The following is a 10,128-nucleotide window of genomic DNA, read 5'->3' as shown; positions in this document are numbered from 1 at the left end:
AATCTCTTCTATGGAGAGAGTAGAGCAACTCCAAGGTATCAAAGTGGACAGTAGTACTCTATTTCATGTTCTTGGAAGTCTAAAAAGTTAGTGTAGCTTTCGTACAACGTTGCGTAACCAAATGATCCCAAAAGACCATGTTAAGTTTTCAAAAGCACAAAAAGATGAAAAGCTCGTCTATAGAGAGAGTAAAGCAACTCCAATGCATCAAGGTGGACTGTTATACTCTATTTAGTGTTCTTAGAAGTCTAAGAAGTTAGTGTCGCTTTTGTACAACGTTTTGTAACCAAAATATACCAATAGACCAAGTAATGTTCTTAAAAGCACAAAAACATTAAAAGTCTCTCTATGGAGAGAGTAGAGGAAATCAAAGGCATCAAAGTGGACCATTGTACTCTATTTAGTGTTCTTAGCAGTCTAAGTTATTAGTGTAGCTTTCGTTAAATGTTTCGTAACCAAAAGATGCTAATAGACCAAGTTATGTTCTCAATTGCACAAAAATATGAAAAGCTCGTCTATGGACAGAGTAGATCAACTCCAAGGTATCACAGTGGACCGTAGTACTCTATTTCATATTCTTAGAAGTCTAAAAAGTTAGTGTAGCTTTCGTACAATGTTTCGTGACCAAAAAATACCAATAGACCAAGTTATGTTCTCAAAAGCACAAAAAGTGAAAAGCTCATCTATGGAGCGAGTTGAGTAATTCCAAGGCCTCAAAGTGGACCGTTGTACTCTATTTAGCGTTCTTAGAAGTCTAAGTGGCTAGTGTATCTTTCGTACAATGTTTCGTAACCAAAAGATGCCAATAGACCAAGTTATGTTCTTGAAAGCACAAAACGTGAAAAGCTCCTGTATGGAGAGAGTAGAGCAAATCGAAAGAATCAAAAGTGGTCTGATATACTCTACTTTGTGTTCTTAGAAGTCTAAGAAGTTAGTGCAGCTTTCGTACAATGTTTCGTAACCAAAAGATACCAATAGACCAAGTCTTGTTATTTAATGCACAAAAACTTTAAAAGCTCATCTATGGAGAGAGTTGAGTAATTCCAGGGCATCAAAGTGAATTGTTGTACTCTAGTTAGTGTTCTGAGCAGCCTAAGTTGTTTGTGTAGCGTTCGTTAAATGTTTCGTAACCAAAAGATGCCAATAGACCAAGTTATGTTCTCAATTGCACAAAAATATGAAAAGCTCGTTGACCGACACCAAAGTGTGTGTGTACTTACCCCAAGTGTAGGGTATCGTCAAGTAATAAACCGGTGAGTCCGGTATCGATCCACGAGGAAGCAATGCAAATTTGAAGTGAATGATATGCAAATGACTAGCTAACACTAATAAACACAATGAATATCAAATAAAAGCAAGTAAAAGAAATGGGCCGAATGACTCGGTAGCATGAGCGATTTTGTAATCAAAGTAAGCACAAATTGGATTTAAAACAATTAATTAAAAACCTAGTCTCTAATCCGTCCCGGTGGTTACTCGGTTCTCATACTCAAGGTATCATTGCAAACACACACAACCATACACAATGCATTGTGTGATACTATCAATCATGCATATGGAAAGAGAATTGGGATATAAGACTTCAATTCATACATGTAGGCCATCGGGTCTCTTAATCTACGATGAACGCAAAGGGATAAGCACCTAATATTATGGATTAATGTTCCCCCTTGGGGCTCGGCTTGGCTAACACCCTAGTTTCACACTCAAAGATCAATTAACCATAACTCTCTCATGCACATTCCTAAATTAACCCAAAACCCCATCATCAATACACATAATTAATAGCTATGCAATGAAAAACTCAATTAATTAAGGAAATCATGCAATGGGTTTAACAATTCTCAATCGAACGCATTAGATGCAATCCCTAGACTAGACAATCCAAGAATACAAGCAAATATGTCATTCCCATAGATCCAATCACACAACTATCACGAAATTAAAAGAGAGAAATCGAAGCTACGATTCTTTGAGCATACCTTAAGTAATCGAAACCGAGCACCCACCGTTTGGGACTAGAAACTAGAAAGAGAACTTAGCCACTCATCATAATGGACATAAACATCAATTTTATAGATGAAAATCAATGTCTACACACGAAATCACAAGAAACCAAGAAAAACTTAGAGAGAGAAATAGAGAGAAAAAACAATACTCCTATGGTGGCTTCATGTTGGAGAAGTGAATGAATAATTTCGGAAGCCAACCAAATCTTAGGGTTTTCTTCTCTTTTTACAATAGAAAATACCTAACTACCCTTATAAAATCGTTTCCCATTGGTTACATACATGATTTACCCCAAATGCCCTTGAAATTTTGGTGCAGAAAATTACAGATTCGCCGTATGTGTCCGGACGCTTCATGCCTCCAACTTTGTGAGAACAAGGTCTGATTCCAAGCTCTTGTGATTTCCACCATTGGATCTTTTTCCATCTTCAAATCTCGACCTTCAATTACATATGCAAATCTTGGCCATTGAATGAATAGATCATTAAATCTCAACCTTGCAATATGTAGCTGTTGCACTTGCATTATTTTCCAAGTCTAGCTTTGCAAGATTTGAGTTGTCATGTGCACTTGCAGCCATCTTTGACCATTTGATTAAACTTGCACCAAATCTTGACCTTGGTATCTCCAACAATTTTTTCATCTTTGACCATTTGATCAAACTTGCACCAAATCTTGGCATTGGTATCTCCAACAATTTCCTTTTAAATGTGTAGCAACTTGCAGCCATCTTTGACTCCAAAAATCAAGTAAGATCTTCTTTTAAGTCAAAAATTGCAAGCAAGAATGTTGTCTTATGCACAACCATTGGATTCACCTTTAAATGATCATCTTAACCCTTCAAGTCTTGTTGTAATCTAATCCATTCATAATTCAAAACAATTCAATCTCGGCCATAGATTAGTGTACCGTTGGAGCTTGTAGTCTTCAAGAATATCTTCATAATCTAAGTCCCGACACCTCACAGCAAAAAATGCCCAAAAAGTGCTCCAACTTGCCCGAACAAGGTCCGATTCCTACAAAACCAAGGGGAAACATTTGTAAGTGTAAAATTAAGCTAAAATGCAATCAAATAATTAACTAAGTGCTAGAACATCCTAATTAAAGGACATTAGAACCTCAAAATAGAGGTCCAATCACTCGTCTATGGAGAGAGTAGAGCAACGCCAAGGTATCACAGTGGACCGTAGTACTCTATTTCATGTTCTTAGAAGTCTAAAAAGTTAGTGTAGCTTTCGTACAATGTTTCGTGACCAAAAGATACCAATAGACCAAGTTATGTTCTCAAAAGCCCAAAAACGTGAAAAGCTCAACCATGGAGAGAGTACAGTAACTCCATGGCATCAAAGTGAACCGTTATACTCTATCTAGTGTTCTTAGAAGTCTAAGAAGTTAGTGTAGCTTTTGTGCAACGTTTCGTAACCAAAAGATACCAATAGACCAAGTTATGTTCTCAAAAGCATAAAAACATTAAAAGCTCCTCTATGGAGAGAGTAAAGGAAATCCAAGGCATTAAAGTGGACCGTTACACTCTATTTCGTGTTCTTAGAAATCTAAGAAGTTAGTCTAGCTCTCGTACAACGTTTCGTAACCAAGAGATACCAATAGACCAAGTTATGTTCTCAAAAATATAAAAACGTTAAAAGCTCCTCTATGGAGAGAGTAGAGCAAATCCAAGGCATCAAAGTGGACTGTTATACTCTATCTACTGTTCTTAGAAGTCTAAGAAGTTAGTGCAGCTTTCGTAGAACATTTCGTAACCAAAAGATACCAATAGACCAAGCTCATCTATGGAGAGAGTTGAGTAATTCGAAGGCATCAAAGTGGACCGTTGTACTCTGTTTAGAGTTCTTAGAAGTCTAAGTTGTTAGTGTGTCTTTCGTCCAACGTGAAAAGCTCTTCTATGGAGAGAGTAGAGCAACTCCAAGGCATCAAAGTGGACCGTAGTACTCTATTTCATGTTCTTAGAAGTCTAAAAAGTTAGTGTAGCTTCCGGACAACGTTTCGTAACCAAAAGATCCCAATAGAGCATGTCACGACCCACAATAAGGATACGTGATCGGCGCATGACCTCAATGAACCTAAGCACACTAAGGCCAAGCAAGCCTCTGAACAGGTGGTTTGGCACTAATATAATCAAATAAACAAAACATACGTGATATGAAAATACCTACAACACAGTCTGGCCCATAGCCTTACATATCATTATACCTTATCTGTAGTTAACGGAGCATCTAGAGTCGATAAAATACGGTGATACATGAGTCCAAAATAATACATAATCACACCCGCACTATATGTGCTGGGCTCACCAGAATAAGGAGGTTGAAAGTCTATCTGGCTGTGGGAAGATCTGGCTCTACTGGATCAACTATATCTGGAAAAAAAAATGCCAACAACGCAAGCGTGAGTCACAAGACTCAGTGAATGAATAGTAACTCAACCAATACAGAGGGGGACAAGCATGCTAGAACAGGTACGGGATATCGATAACATTAAACATGTGCAACATGATCAATAAGCCAATAGATATAAAGGAATAGTGACCATACGGGAGGACTTCCATACAGAATAAATAGGCAGCACATACAATGCGGTAACAGGCAGCACAATCAGTGCCGAATCAGGCAGCACACTCAGTGCCGAAACAGGCAGCACATTCAGTGCCGTAACAGGCAGCACACTCAGTGCCGAATCATACTTGGTGCACCAAGGCTAACGAATACTGTCGTTAGCACACAGTATCCTGATCAAAGTCACTCCCAGAACAAACATATGAGCAAAAGTCGAACAGACTAGTACAGCGTCAGACTGGAATTAAGAAACATAATAAAGAGCCATAAAACATGCTTGTCCCATAACGTACGAGAGAACGACACCATCATATATCAAGCACGGTAACATAACCAAAAATGCTAGATTCATCAATAAAGTCATATTGGATCCAAATCTAGAAGAAAGCGCAGGGCCATAAGAGAAAAGAATCCAATGTATCGAACAAGTTGCCTATTCACTCACCTGGTATTAGCAATTAAAACACCATCTAATTCCTCCAGTAGTCGCGTAGTTCACCGGTCAACTAGTCACCTAAACAAAACATAATTTACCTACTTAGAATCTCCCAATGTGTCCCTATTATTACTGACATGTTTAAAAAAAATTCGACAGCATAACGGCGCACCAATGCGAATCCCAAAAATTATATAACTCAACCAGTTCAAGAAAAATCCAATACTTCAATAATTCCCAATCATGTCAAACTCATATCCACATCTCCAACATCCAAATTCAACACAATTATTTTTTTATAACTCAAAGGCTTATAAGATATGCTTGATCATAAATCACACTTACCCTTGAAAGCTTTATTACTTTCCTTGCCTCCTTGATGATGATTTTTTTTTATTCACCTGGTTCACTACAAAAGATTCACATATGACCTCATTAGGCTCCAATAAGTTCCATTTACCATTTTAAATAATAAAATCTCACATTTAGCACCACTTGGTGCTTGCCCTGTGTATTTCCACCAAATTTCCAACTTCAACAAAAATTCCAGCAGCTCATATATCTGGGATAATCTCATATTAGCTCCCACATTAAATCTCAAATTCAGATGTACAGTGCTATTAAAGCCCTTACCTTCGTAAACGCAAGTCTTCAATTTCCCTTCAAGAACATTCTTGAGCATGGCCCTAGTCTCTATTCTTAGTAATCACAACATCACAAGCAAGGGACATCTCCATCAAGAACCATTTACTTCACCCAGAAATTTAAATCAAAAGATCAAAGTCTTACCTTAAAGAGTTTCTCACACCCTTGTACTGCAAATCGTCCTTCCAACACTTCACAAGAGAAAACCCAGCTGTAGACACAACAATCATAAGCTTCAAACTATTTTGACCCAGCCGGACTCACTACCCAAGCCACCCATCATCCACCACTCACCGTCTCACTTGTTCTAGAAAACTCCCAAAGAAAAATGGTTCTTTGATGGCTTACACGGGAAGCTCAAGTCTGATTGTTAGTGGAATTTTTTTTTTTTTTTCAAAAGACCTTTCCACCCTCAGCACTTATCAAAATTTACCACTCTCTATTTACGATTTTTGCCATTGTTCTAATTGACTATTTACGATTCATTTAAGTGGGTATTACAGAGCAACTCCATGGAATCATAGTGGACCGTAGTACTCTATTTCATGTTCTTAGAAGTCTAAAATGTTAGTGTAGCTTTCGTACAACGTTTCGAGACCAAAAGATACCAATAGACCAAGTTATGTTCTCAAAAGCACAAAACGTGAAAAGCTCGTCGATGGAGGGAGTTGAGTAATCCCAAGGCCTCAAGGTCGACCATTGTACTTTATTTTGCATTCTTAGATGTCTAAGTTGTTAGTGTATCTTTCGTACAACGTTTCGTAACCAAAAGATGCCAATAGACCAAATTATGTTCTCAAAAGCATAAAACGGGAAAAGCTCTTCAATGGAGAGAGTAGAGCAAATCCAAGGAATCAAAGTGGACCGATATACTCTACTTTGTGTTCTTAGAAGTCTAAGAAGTTAGTGCAGCTTTCGTAGAACGTTTCCTAACCAAAAGATACCAATAGACCAAGTTGCGTCCTCAAAAGCATAAAAACGTTAACAGCTCCTCTATGGAGAGAGTAGAGCAAATCCAAGGCATCAAAGTAGACCGTTATACTCTATCTAGTGTTCTTAGAAGTCTAGGAAGTTAGTGCAGCTTTCGTACAACGTTTCGTAATCAAAAGATACCAATGGACCAAGTTATGTTCATTAACACACAAAAACGTTAAAAGCTCATCTATGGAGAGAGTTGAGTCATTCCAAGGCATCAAAGTGGACCGTTGTACTCTATTTAGTGTTCTTAGAAGTCTAAGTTGTTAGTGTATCTTTTGTACAATGTTTCGTAACCAAAAGATACCAATAGACCAAGTTATGTCATTTAATGCACAAAAACATTAAAAGCTCATATATGGAGAGAGTTCAGTAATTCCACGGCATCAAACTGAACTGTTGTACTCTATTTAGTGTTCTTAGCAGTCTAAGTTGTTAGTGTAGCCTTCGTACAACGTTTCGTAGCCGAAAGGTACCAATAGACTAAGTTATGTTCTCATAAGCACAAAAACGTGAAAAGCTCGTCTATGGAGAGAGTAGAGCGACTCCAAGGCATCAAATTGGACCATTATACTCTATCTTGTGTTCTTAGAAGTCTAAGAAGTTAGTGTAGCTTTCGTACAACGTTTCCTAACCAAAAGATACCAATAGACCAAGTTGCGTCCTCAAAAGCATAAAAACGTTAACAGCTCCTCTATGGAGAGAGTAGAGCAAATCCAAGGCATCAAATTAGACCGTTATACTCTATCTAGTGTTCTTAGAAGTCTAGGAAGTTAGTGCAGCTTTTGTACAACGTTTCGTAATCAAAAGATACCAATGGACCAAGTTATGTTCATTAACGCACAAAAACGTTAAAAGCTCATCTATGGAGAGAGTTGAGTCATTCCAAGGCATCAAAGTGGACCGTTGTACTCTATTTAGTGTTCTTAGAAGTCTAAGTTGTTAGTGTATCTTTTGTACAACGTTTCGTAACCAAAAGATGCCAATAGACCAAGTTATGTTCTCAAATGCAGAAAAACGTGAGAAGCTCTTCAATGGAGAGAGTAGACCAACTCCAAGGCATCAAAGTGGATCGTAGTACTCTATTTCATGTTCTTGGAAGTCTAAAAAGTTAGTGTAGCTTTCGTACAACGTTTCGTAACCAAAAGACCTCGATAGACCAAGTTAAGTTCTCAAAAGCGTAAAACATGAAAAGCTCGTCTATAGAGAGAGTAGAGCAACTCAAATGCATCGAAGTTGACAGTTATACTCTATTTAGTGTTCTTAGAAGTCAAAGAAGTTAGTGTAGCTTTTGTACAACATTTTGTGACCAAAATATACCAATAGACCAAGTTATGTTCTCAAAAGCACAAAAACGTTAAAAGTTCCTCTATGGAGAGAGTAGAGGAAATCCAAGGCATCAAAGGGAACTGTTATACTCTATTTAGCGTTCTTAGCAGTCTAAGTTGTTAGTGTATCTTTCGTACAAAGTCTCGTAACCAAAAGATGCCAATAGACCAAGTTATGTTCTCAAAAGCACAAAACGTGAAAAGCTCCTCTATGGAAAGAGTAGAGCAAATCCAAGTAATCAAAGTGGACCGATATACTCAACATTGTGTTCTTAGAAGTCTAAGAAGTTAGTGCAGCTTTCGTACAAAGTTTCGTAACCAAAAGATACCAATAGACCAAGTTATGTTATTTAATGCACAAAAACGTTCAAAGCTCATCTTTGGAGAGAGTTGAGTAATTCCAGGGCATCAAAGTGAACTGTATACTCTATTTAGTGTTCTTAGCAGTCTAAGTTGTTAGTGTAGCCTTCGTACAAGTTTCATAGCCGAAAGGTATCAATAGACCACGTTATGTTCTCAAAAGCATAAAAACGTGAAAAGCTCGTCTATGGAGAGAGTAGAGTAACTCCAAGGCATCAAAGTGCACCGTTATACACTATCTAGTGTTCTTAGAAGTCTAAGAAGTTAGTGTAGCTTTAGTACAACGTTTCGTGACCAAAAGATACCAATCGACCAAGTTATGTTCTCAAAAGCATAAAGACGTTAAAAGCTCCTCTATGGAGAGAGTAGAGGAAATCCAAGGCAGCAAAGTGGACCGTTACACTCTATTTCGTGTTCTTAGAAGTCTAAGAAGTTAGTGTAGCTCTCGTACAACGTTTCGTAACCAAAAGATACCAATAGACCAAGTTACGTTCTCTAAAGCATAAACACGCTAAAAGCTCCTCTATGGAGAGAGCAAAGCAAATCCAAGGCATCAAAGGGGACCGTTATACTCTATATAGTGTTCTTAGAAGTCTAAGAAATTAGTGCAGCTTTCGTACAATGTTTCGTAACCAAAAGATACCAATAGACCAAGTTATGTTCTTTAATGCACAAAAACGTTAAAAGCTCATCTATGCAGAGAGTTGAGTAATTCCAAGGCATCAAAGTGGACCGTTGTACTCTATTTAGTGTTCTTAGAAGTCTAAGTTGTTAGTGTATCTTTCGTACAACATTTCGTAACCAAAAGATGCCAATAGACGAAGTTATGTTCTCAAATGCACAAAAACATGAAAAGCTCTTCCATGGAGAGAATAGAGCAACTCCAAGGCATCAAAGTGGACTGTAGTACTCTATTTCATGTTCTTAGAAGTCTAAAAAGTTAGTGTAGATTTCATACAACGTTTCGTAACCAAAAGATCCCAATAGACCAAGTTAAGTTCTCAAAAGCACAAAAACATGAAAAGCTCGTCTATGGAGAGAGTAGAGCAACTCCAATTTATCAAAGTGGACCGTTATACGCTATTTAGTGTTCTTAGAAGTCTAAGAAGTTAGTGTTGCTTTTGTACAACGTTTTGTAACCAAAATATACCGATAGACCAAGTTATGTTCTCAAAAGCACAAGAACGTTAAAAGTTCCTCTATGGAGAGAGTAGAGGAAATCCAAGGCATCAAAGTGGACCGTTGTACTCTATTTACAGTTCTTAACATTCTAAGTTATTAGTGTAGCTTTCTTACAATGTTTCGTAACCAAAAGATGCCAATAGACCAAGTTATGTTCTCAATTGCACAAAAATGGGAAAAGCTCGTCTATGGAGAGAGTAGAGCAACTCCAAGGTATCACAGTGGACCGTAGTACTCTATTTCATGTTCTTAGAAGTCTAAAAAGTTAGTGTAGCTTTTGTACAATGTTTCGTGACCAAAAGAAACCAATAGACCAAGTTATTTTCTCAAAAGCACAAAATGTGAAAAGCTCGTCTATGAAGGGAGTTGAGTAATTCCAAGGCCTCAAAGTGGACCGTTGTACTCTATTTTGAATTCTTAGAAGTCTAAGTTGTTAGTGTATCTTTCGTACAACATTTCGTAACCAAAAGATGCCAATAGACCAAGTTATGTTCTCAAAAGCACAAACCGTGGAAAGCTCCTCTATGGAGAGAGTAGAGCAAATCCAAGGAATCAAAGTGGACCGATATACTCTACTTTATGTTCTTAGAAGTCTAAGAAGTTAGTGCAGCTTTCGTAG

The 10,128-nt window shown here is 37.7% G+C and overlaps 1 long non-coding RNA gene across 1 annotated transcript; it reads right to left on the bottom strand.

Moving 5' to 3' along the window:
• Positions 1 to 4,113: 4,113 nt before the first annotated feature.
• On the bottom strand, positions 4,114 to 6,161 carry LOC120015375. Its single transcript, XR_005471745.1, has 5 exons — positions 5,809 to 6,161; positions 5,653 to 5,717; positions 5,365 to 5,581; positions 5,029 to 5,097; positions 4,114 to 4,387 (listed from the first exon to the last, which is right to left on the bottom strand). It is a non-coding gene; the product is annotated as an uncharacterized LOC120015375 (long non-coding RNA).
• Positions 6,162 to 10,128: the final 3,967 nt, after the last annotated feature.

Source organism: Tripterygium wilfordii, chromosome 14 (assembly GCF_013401445.1).
Source record: "Tripterygium wilfordii isolate XIE 37 chromosome 14, ASM1340144v1, whole genome shotgun sequence".
Lineage (NCBI taxonomy): Eukaryota > Viridiplantae > Streptophyta > Magnoliopsida > Celastrales > Celastraceae > Tripterygium > Tripterygium wilfordii.
This window is presented reverse-complemented; position numbering and strand designations above follow the sequence as displayed.